Source organism: Lolium perenne, chromosome 1 (assembly GCF_019359855.2).
Source record: "Lolium perenne isolate Kyuss_39 chromosome 1, Kyuss_2.0, whole genome shotgun sequence".
In the NCBI taxonomy this organism is placed as follows: domain Eukaryota; kingdom Viridiplantae; phylum Streptophyta; class Magnoliopsida; order Poales; family Poaceae; genus Lolium; species Lolium perenne.
Window position 1 is genome coordinate 261262153 of NC_067244.2, and position 10807 is coordinate 261272959.

The 10807-nt window shown below is 40.8% G+C and overlaps 1 non-coding gene across 1 annotated transcript; it reads right to left on the bottom strand.

The window, feature by feature from the left end:
* Positions 1 to 3674: 3674 nt before the first annotated feature.
* On the bottom strand, positions 3675 to 3747 carry TRNAR-CCU (transfer RNA arginine (anticodon CCU)). The gene has a single exon. It is a non-coding gene; the product is annotated as a tRNA-Arg (tRNA).
* Between the last annotated feature and the right edge of the window lie 7060 nt (positions 3748 to 10807).

Consider the following 10807-nt stretch of genomic DNA (forward strand, 5'->3'; position numbering starts at 1 on the left):
TTGTGGTAGGTTCACCGGAGAAGAAGATGAGACCTTTATGCCATGGGTAGCCTTTGTGGCATCACCCCTCTCCAACGTAGACGTACATCTCTAAAAAGAAACGAAATACGGGAAACAAATCTTGCATCTCCTCGATGGTTACCTCATTCCTTCACCTTGCTACTTCTTATTACTTGTTCTTGTCGATTATGATTGTGCTTGTTTACTTTAGGATGTCCATCTTGCATTAATCACATTTACCATTTTTTGCATAAGCCTAAAAAATGAGAAATACTAAAAAAAAATTGCTAGCTCATGTTCACCCCCCTCTAGTCACATATACATACATTTCGCTTACTTCATAATTAATCATTCGGAAAGTAGAAAAATTGTATTCTCATACAACTTTTTTCCATTTGTAAGTTTGTAATTCATGGGTTTTTCTTTACATGTGATTCTAAATAATTAAATTCCATGAGGTGTGACCTTGAGAGATTTAGGGTTGTTTAATTCTATGACAACTACGTTTAAACCTAATATTTAAGAACTATTTATAGTTTTGTGTGCTTTGCAACAACAAAGATTCCATGGCGCTCTTGAATCTTTGATTCCTACACTAGTTATTATGTCAATACATCTAATTTTTACTCATGCCCATATGTTTTGGGATCCCGCAACCAACTAGAGTAGCCAATTTTGGTTCTCGTGGAAGAAAAACTCACGTCACAAAACCTGGCGCCATAGTTTATCAACAAACCGGAGAAATCAATCGAAAGTTTACTCGCGATCATTGTACATAGAGCAATTTTATTGTTGTACCACTTGCAGATAACAATTTTATACTTCCCTTGAATCCTTGATGTATACTTTGACATACCATTCAAAATTTGGTTTTTTTGGTAACCAGGGAAAGGCTTCAAAGCGCCTAGGCAGTTCATTGATTAATTAGCGCAGCGATATACAAACAGGACCCGCAATGCAAATGAGATTGCAACAATTTTTTTACTTACTTACCACTTCTTCCATTATAGAACTACTTGTGGTTCTAATATTCGTTTTGAGTACTGAATCGACAAAACCATTGTCATTGAATAGTAACACCTCTCTTAATACTACATCCTTGATGTACATTTCCATCACTAACACCGGTTGTCCTATAGAAAATAAAAAAAAAACAATTATGCACACCAGATTTCCTATGTGTACTTTTGCATCATATTTTTGTACGTAGAATCTATTTGACTTCTGTACCTACTACAATTCAACAATTTGCACTAAACTTTTTTATTTAGTCATGACTAATAATTGTCACTTTTTGATGTATTAATCAAGTCCACGTTTATAAAGATACATGTATTGTGAATTCATTTTTAGTCCTAAACTTGATTGCATTTATTCACAAAAACATGTTCTTTTGTCAGTATAATTTGGATTCTTATTTCTGGTTACAATGTATTTGAGCATAATCCAAGGAACCAAGATTTTTCATTACTTTGAAAATTAATATATAATTCTTGTTGTGTTATAATGTATCTAATTTATTATATTACTCATGAATTAGAAGAATTTGCTCTAAGCAATGTTCGTTCCACTGTTTTGCAATTACCATGGCTCCGAGGATTGGAATCTAACCATAAATCTATTGTTTACCGAACAAATAGATTTATTTTATGATTTTTAATGTACTATAGGGCATTTATATGTGTCCTCCATCATGATATTAGATACATATAAATTTAGTGTAGAGTAAAACACAAATAGTTTGCTAGAAGTTTCTAGAGTAAAAGACTATCAAATATATAGGTGTAACTTGTTAGAGAGTGTTGAATGCACGAGTTGTTTAGCTCTCGCTTCTTTTCGCCGCTAGTTTCTCGGTCAAATTTTCCCTTGTATAATACCCATGAACATGTGTGTGCATAACAGTTGCACATGAATCATATTCCTTTTGTGTGACATGCATGCCTGGGTATGTATTTAGAACTTTTTGTGGGTTCAAATGCGGCCCTTTCTAAAAATATCCACCTCCGGCGACGCGCGAGGGAAAGCGTTCAATATAATCACATACTAGTATCTTCTCTTTTTTTGCGAATTTCATACTAGTACCTTTCTCTAAGATGTGTGTCTTTTAATTGAAATGGTGGAGCATGCAATTCCAACCAAATTGGACAAGAGAAATCTTACTAGTCTCTTACTTTTTCTCGACCGAAAAATAATGTGAGTCCAGAGAGCGAGAGCAAGAGCAACTCGACCTCAGAGGATCGAGGTCACCATATTTTGCCGCCAAAACATTTCATTCCCCGATGGCTACGTCCGCTGGTAAGAAAAAAACTATGCTTTCAGGGGGAATAATCGCATCTTCCGTTGGTGCTAGGGATTAGCGGAAAAAAATGGAGAAGCGATATGATCATCCCTAGAGCCGAAACTCGCAGCGCGTCGAGGAGCAAAGGGAACATGAATCTGAGAAGGAATGGAATTAATTTGTTCGATCCTCTCCTTCTTCCATCGGTGCACAGAGTCGATGTGTAGCCGTGTACTAGACGACCAAGCGAATAGGAACAATGACGGCAAGCTGAACTCGCGCGCTCCACCAAAGCCGGATGCAGCTTGACTATTCTCCTATATATTTTCTTTTAATAATGGTCACTTTATTATTTTGACAAATAATTACACCTGACTTTTGCATAGCTAAGATGCACACAATCGTTTAAACTCTTAAATATCTCAAAATGAAAAAAAAGACGAATTACATATCAATTATGAGCAATTGTAGAAGGCCTAGGATGAAGTGGTGGTTCAATCCTTAGATTCTGTTGTCACCCATGTAGGAAAAAAAAATCTCACGATGTATCGTCGAACTGTGAGATCTCTGGAAAGAAGTAGCGCGGCTCTCGCCCATTCAGCACAACAACAACAAGAAGCATGTGCATGTGAGCTTGCTGGTTTGCGATCGAAATTGTGAGTTACTTATTATGATTGGATAAAAAGCTGTAATTAACAAACCTCTTGTGGCGCCACACACGCCCACTACTCTACATATCTTAATCTGATATACGTATGTTAACAAAAAGAAGGGATTTGGTGGGGGGCATGGTGGCGCCGCTCGCCGTTCAACGCAGCCACCCGGTAATTACCTTTCGTGTCCATGGCACATAAACAAAATTGACTTGATATTAAGTCCATGGATGGGGGCCGTGGTGACTGGCTACCTTTCGTCAAGCCACAGTTTCCAGGATATATTTGGTTGACCTGTGTGGGCAGCACAAGCTCCTGGTCACTACTACTGGTGTAGAATTATGACCGTGGAGCACGAACATGCCTCTGAATTTCAAAAGAATGTGGCGCGGGATGACTGACTATTCGTGATCGTGGTGCAATTGCCGAGGTCAGATGATGTGTAGAGTAGCCCTGAGCATCGTCTCCAAGTCTCCAACCACAATGCTCCAATTGAGTTTCGGATTCTTCGGAGCGGTTTTCGTGTGCGTTTCAGCGACGACTAAAACGTAACTTTGTTGCCTAAAGGTTAGCGAAAGGTTTGCTCAACACTTTAACTGGAATAAGAACTTTTGAGTGGCCTCACATCCTAGCGTTCGAGGGTCCTTTTCGAAGATGAAGAACACAGCCCCTTTGAATGTGAAACAAAAATTAAATGTATGATTAATTATAATTAGAAAACGACGACTGTGTAAGAAGACGCTCGCGCCGGGTAGGGGTCTAACCTACGGCCTTCTGTTTAGGAAACAGACGCTCTATCCACTGAGCTACAGGCGCTCTGCAACTAAAATTCAAAATTAACGATAATTATTTGGATAGAAGGATGGGTAAGAAACATACAGATAACTAGAGATTATATTCCATCGCCTTTAAGTAGACCAGCAACTGAATCCTAGCTACAGGCTGGGTGGTGCCCCAGTAACACTTTGCAACTCAAGTCGAATTATCCGCCTGCCCAACAAACACAAGCACCAAGGAAACCATGTTAAGAAATGGATATGTGCCTTCCCAGACAGCGAATAGAATCTGATGCCCACTTGCCCTGCAGCAAAAGAACCTTTCTAAATACCCCATCTTATCACCCTAATACTCCAAAATTCGCTCCGATTCATGTTGGGTCGTGCGCCTTGTCGTCGCCTCCACGGAAATTCATCGTTCCGGATTCGCGATACTCAGCTGGTGTCATTGTATCCGCGATCTCCGGCGCACACAAGCATCGACGACAGAGGATCACCCGTAACTAAGGGCCCGCCTAGAACACGAGAAAAATCCATGTTCCTTGACACGTTACTTGGTACCAATTCATATATAGACAAGGTTGTTACTTGGCTTATTCGAGGTGCACTTTTTTTTTGAAAACCAGGACTATGAGGCAAAAAATCCCCACAGTAAATTTATTAATTAAACTTTAAAAAAAGTCCAAAGTCCAATATATATATACAGAAAACTAACCAAGAAGAAAGAGGGAAAAACTAAAGATATATACAACAACCAGAGGAGGAAAGGACACTAAGGCAGAGACCTAATCCAACTCAAGAGACTGTCCTTGAATTTAACCTTGATCCTATATTGCAGTAGTGTCATGCCATGGATGAATTTGCTCTTCCACTTAATGAATGAGCATTTCTCTTGCCTAAAGATTTTTGCATTTCTGATAAGCCAAATATTCCAACATGATGTGATAAGCACTTCCATAAAGAAAGGATGTCCAAAACTCCTCCTGACATGTTGTACTACAGACTGTATGTCTTTCAAAGGTTGCCAATCAATCTGAAGATAGGACCAAATTCTTACACTGAAATTGCATTCGAAGAATAAATGCACCCTATCCTCATATGCCCTCAACAAGCAGAGCTCACAATGCTTATCATCCGTGATATTCAAGTGCCTTCTCTGTAAAAGATCCCTAGTATTCAATCTGTCTGAAAGCAGAAGCCAAGCAAATACCTTGGTTTTCATCATACAATAGGATTTCCACAACCACTTGTACACATTGGGCACCTGAATATGTGCATGTATATGATCATAGAAATTTTTCGCAGAGTAGCTTTTGCCCCAACAATAATTTCACTCATCATTCTGGTGCAGCAAGGGATTATCCTGCATAACTATCTCCAATGTTTGAAACTCTCGGTAAGCTTGCTGGGACAGAGGCCGATAAAACAGAGACTGCAAGTCCTCCATTTGATATACTGCAGATACAAAAATAGTCTGCTGAAGAGTATAAGAGTGTAGTCTTGGAAATCTGGCACTCATTGACAAAGCAGAATGTGAAACATTCCAATTATCATTCGAGGTGCCCTTTTACTTTAGAGGTGATCATCCTGGTCTCAACACGTCGTTAGTACGGCCCTTTCACTCGCATTGTAGCCTAGCACCATGATCTTCTACCTATATTACCAGTACAAGACACCAATATGCGTTTTTTCTAGAAGGTTAGAAAAGGAGCTACTAGTAAAATACTTTGTTTTGCTTTAGTCTTGATCATGCATCCATACCATATTGATTAGCGGTTTTCTTACTGCAAGTAGTTCATCTTGGAGGGAGGAGCTGATATATCACAACCATCATTGCGGAGATTAGAGATAATCATCAAGGTTTTAGCTTTTTTAGACATGTTCATGAAAATGTTTTCCAAGAGTAGGGCCCTGCCGGGTTCGTGCGTTGAAGTCACAACCGGATAAAAACGGCAAGTGCAAATGGGCGGCCAGCCGATGGAGAAAATGGAAAGCATCATGACCGAGTTCGTTAAAGCCTAAGCTCCATCCACAAAGGAGCATCATTGCTTCAAACCTTTCTCGCAGTCAGTGGTGGTGATTAGTATTTCTTTGTGTTAGTAAAATGCACTGTGTCTTTGGGGGATCCTACCTTGCTAGGGCATGTTTATGCACTTGGTTAATGGCTAAAATGTTGGCGTGTCTCGGTCATGCATGGACCTCACCTGGTTCCGGCAGGCTGAAAAGGTCAGATTGTTCAATTAGATGAAACTTGTATTGCACCTCGAGTTGAACATCTAGATTTTACATAGGGCCCGTTCGATTATTAGCAATCATTGATGAACACACACGTACCTTGCCAAAGAATATGCACGGATAAACGGTGTATTGTATCATCATCACGACATTTGCAAGTTGTTTGAGAAGGCAGGGAATATTCGGCAGAGGCAGAGATGTCAAAAGTATGTAGAGTTGATTCACCATTGATTACATTATGGCTACTGTCAACAATGAATATGCTACGAATAGGTTAGATGTCTAAGGCATAATAACTACTATTGTGGTGTAAAGATTGAATCATTACAAGAATTTTCTCGATGTGTGTTCATGCTTCCTTCACTGTTAGCATCGGGTTTTTTTTTCATAAATAGGTTTAGACTCCGGTCGTGAGTTCATGGGCAACATCTTTGTTGCCTCATTCTAAGACAATGCTTTCCGAGTTCATCGACAACATCTCAGCCGTCGCATGACTAGTCCGATCACCTTTGTGATGGGTGCATGAGCCGTATCACTTGTGTTCTCATGTCTAGCCTACCCATTTTTATAGTATATTTTGGTCATTTGACGGTGTCTACATATGTTAGGTCCAACTTATATACTTGGCTTCAAACTTAATACTTTGCTTACGGAAAACCAAAATTGATCCTGGGTGCATATGCACCCGGTATATATAAAACATATTTCAAGAAGTCAAAAAAATTAGGAAAAATTTTTCGCATGTAGAGGGACATGTTCTATGTGTGCATGCAAAGTTTCACATAAAACCGACATTTTTTGTGTGCTGTGTAAAAAGACAAAAAAATGTCTCGTGAAATAGACTATTTTAGCACCAAAATTTATCTTTTTTTACACAAGGCATAACATATCGGTTTTTTCTGAAACAACTTTGTGAGCATGTAACATGTCAAGATATACAACCGACACTTTTTTATATTTTTTTGACATTTTTAAATATGTTTAATATTCATTTCAAAGAAAGGGTGCATATGCACCTGGTACAGAAACACCCTTCCCGCTTTGCTTATACCATACTCCCTCCGTCCTCAAATAAAGAAACGTTAGACCATATATCTTAAGTCAAACTTTATTAATTTTGACCATCTTCCTAGAAAAATGTAGTTGCATTTATGGCACTAAACTAATACTGTTAGATTCATCTTAACATGTAATTTAGTAATATTGCAATTGATGTCATTTATATTGCTTTTCGTAAAAGTTTAGTCATACTTGAAAAATGTTTAACTTCTCAAAAGGAAAAAATGTCACTTATTCGTTGATTTTTTTTAGAAATGGGTATCACCCGGCCTCTGCAACTTATTCGTTGATGGAGGGAGTATATTATTGTAGCCCTATGGTCCCTACACATAAATTCCTGCATTTCAGAACAAGAACAAAGGGCTCGGGGACTTCTAGTTCATTGTGTATGGAGTAGTCTAATTGAATAAGTACTTGATAATATCTCCATTACTGCTTGCCCATTCGGATAGACAATTAGGTGAGGTGAAGTACTCTAATCATAGGTGATGGGCAAACTACTTCACTGATTCATAGCGAGGAAAGCGCTTACTAGTACATTCTAACAAAATCTAGCAGGCGCTTCCACTAGATACTCAACTGGCCATGACAGGAGGAGATTAAGTAGCATTAATCACATGTAGATGCATGCTTATACTTGTTGTGGGCATGGTCCTTTTCTGAAGCAATTTCAGTGAACCCAATGACTCTATGGATGCGCTTTACACCTGCATGCTAATAATGCTTTTGTTTTCCTAAAATGGAATTAAATTCTCCATTCCACCTTTTGTTTCACTAAAAATACCCCATAACAGTCTTTTCTTCACACACTTTGCACCTCTTCTTCCTTTCTAGCGGTCGCTTTGTTCCTTCACAAAATTATACTATTGTTGTTTCCATCTCCACTACTACCTTGGAATATTATCCACTAATACTTCCGGCCCCTTTATAAAATACAGTACTACCCTCTCTCCAACTCCAAATCCATTATCCATGGAATGATTCTCCTTGCGTGGCAGAGACAAAAGCGGGGTCAACATCCTCCCTTGCATGCCCATATTCCAAACACATAGTTTAGTTCTTCTCTGGATTGTTCTTTAATCATGCCAGGGAGCCCAAAGCAAATTCTGAAGCTGTTCATGCACCGCAGCACCGGTGTCCTTTTGTTTCAGTACTTCAGGCAGTGGGTAGTGGATACAGTACAAAAATAGAAAATTGGTTTTGGAAGCTGCAGGCACCTAATGCCGATAATGCTGGCCACTAGATACTCAACTGAATTTAGAGCGTATCGGCTTCCGCGCAGGCACCTAATGCTTTTGCCTTTGTAAGTTGTAACAGACCACGCGCGGTTATTTCTTGCACACTCTATTTTTTTTTTAATTTCCCACCACCACTACAGGCATCACGACAACCATGGCTAGCAGCATAGGATTGACGGGAGGGCGTCTAGGATGGCCACTGGGCCAGGACATGGCCGGGGCCAGGGTCGCCGAGGAAGACAAGGAGGAGGCTAGAGTCAACCATTGCCATCCTCGTCGCCACCATCATCGCTTGAGTCCGTCGCCATCGACCTCTCCAGGTTTGCATTCGGTGTCACCAGCTACTTGGGCATGGACTCTGCGCCTCCCCCAGAAGTCCGCGTCGGTCGTCGATGGGGAAGAGCCTCCATGAGGACGTACTGCGGGTGTCTGGTGGCTTGACCGACCTGTTGTCCATGAAGGTGTTGTTCGACCGAGTAGGCCAGATGTAGCTCCACAACGGCTGGAGACGGTTCACACGTGTGCGCACCATTGAATTCGATTACTTCATCGTCTTCAAGTACAACGGTCACGGCATGTTCACCATCAAGGTGTTCGACGGCACCATGTGCTGCCGCTATATTACTCTTATGAGGATGACTATGTGAGGGCAAAATGAGGACGCTAGAGTCTCCTACTAGTTTTTTTATTAATTTATAGTTTATTGTATCAACTTTCTTGAAGAAATTGTGTCGAAACTGTGTATCACTACGGGAGAAACTCAATGTGCCGACGGCTGATGACCCACAAGTATAGGGGGTGTATCGTAGTATCTTCGATAAGTAAGAATGTCGATCCCAACGAGGAGCAGAAGGTGTTGACAAGCAGTTTCGATGAAGGATTCACTGTAAATGCTCACAGACAAGTATTCAGGGGGTTTTGATGTAACAGTTGAATAAAGTACGAGTAAGTAAAGTGCGAGAGTATCAATTGCAGCGAGTGGCCCAATCCTTTTTAGCACAAAGGACAAGCCGGTTTGTTTACTTATAATTACCAAACGTTCTCGAGGACACACGGGATTTTAGTCTAGTGCTTTCGCTACATACGGCTAAATAATCTTCATTGTTATGATAAGTGTTGTGTGGGTGAACCTATGCTAATGTACCGCCCTTCCTAGGACTAATACATACTTGTGATTATACCCCTTGCAAGCATCCGCAACTACAAGAAAGTAATTAAGAATAAATCTAACCACAGCCTTAAACTCTGAGATCCTGCGATCCCTCCTGCATCGATATACCAACGGGGGTTCAGGTTTCTGTCACTCCGGCAACCCCGCAATTAGCAAACGAATACAAGATGCATTCCCCTAGGCCCATAAATGGTGAAGTGTCATGTAGTCGACGTTCACATGACACCACTAGAAGAATAACACCACAACTTAAATATCACACCATTGAATATTACTCAACCATAGTTCACTACTAGCATTTAGACTTCACCCATGTCCTCAAGAACTAAACGAACTACTCACGAGACATCATATGGAACATGATCAGAGGTGATATAATGATGAACAACAATCTGAACATAAACTTGGTTCAATGGTTTCACTCAATAGCATCAACAACAAGTAGAAATCGATACCGGGAGAGTTTCCCCTATCAAACAATCAAGATCAAACCCAAATTGCTACGGCGGTGACGAGGTGCTGCGGAGGAGATGGCGGTGATGATGGTGGAGATGATGATGATGGTGATGGCGATGATGTCCAGCTCGATGACGGTGATGATGGCGTCGATTTCCCCCTCCCGGAGGGAATTTCCCCGGCGGATTCCTGCCCGCCGGAGAGCTCTTTTCTCTCTGGTGTTCTCCGCCCCGCAGAGGCGGCTGTAACTCTTCGTGAGGTACCCTCTGTGGCTTAGGTCTTCGGGACGAAGGGTTTCGCGAAGAAAAGGAGGCGAAAGGGGTCGTGGGCCCCCCAGACCACATGGCGGCGCGGCCAGGGCATGGGCCGCGCCGCCCTAGGGTGTGGGCCCACCCTGGGTCCTCCTGGCCCCTCCTTCTGGCTTCCTCCGTTATCTTGAAAAATAGGATTTTTGGTATAATTTCCTCCCACAGTTGATCTTCCGAAATATTGCGTTCTGACGGTGCTTTTTCCAGCAGAATCCTGGCTCCGGTGCTTGATCCTCCAATAATGATGAAACATGCAAAATAGATGAAATAACATAAGTATTGTGTCCCAATATGAAATATATCAATGAATAACAGCAAATTATGATAATGAAATAGTGATGCAAATTGGACGTATCAACTCCCCCCAAGCTTAGACTTCGCTTGTCCCCAAGCGAAACTGAACTCGATAAACAGGACCACATGTTTATGGAGTGAAGAGTCGATAAATAAAATACGGACAAGAAGCATCATATTCATTCACACAGGACATTATAGTAAACAACCTCTTATAACTCATCTTGAAACAAGTATAAGGTAATCACAAGTAAAGGTGCATAAGAAATCATAATTGGTGATGGCAAACTTCGTTCTTGGTCAGAGAACAATTAACAGATTATATTTATCTCATTGAGC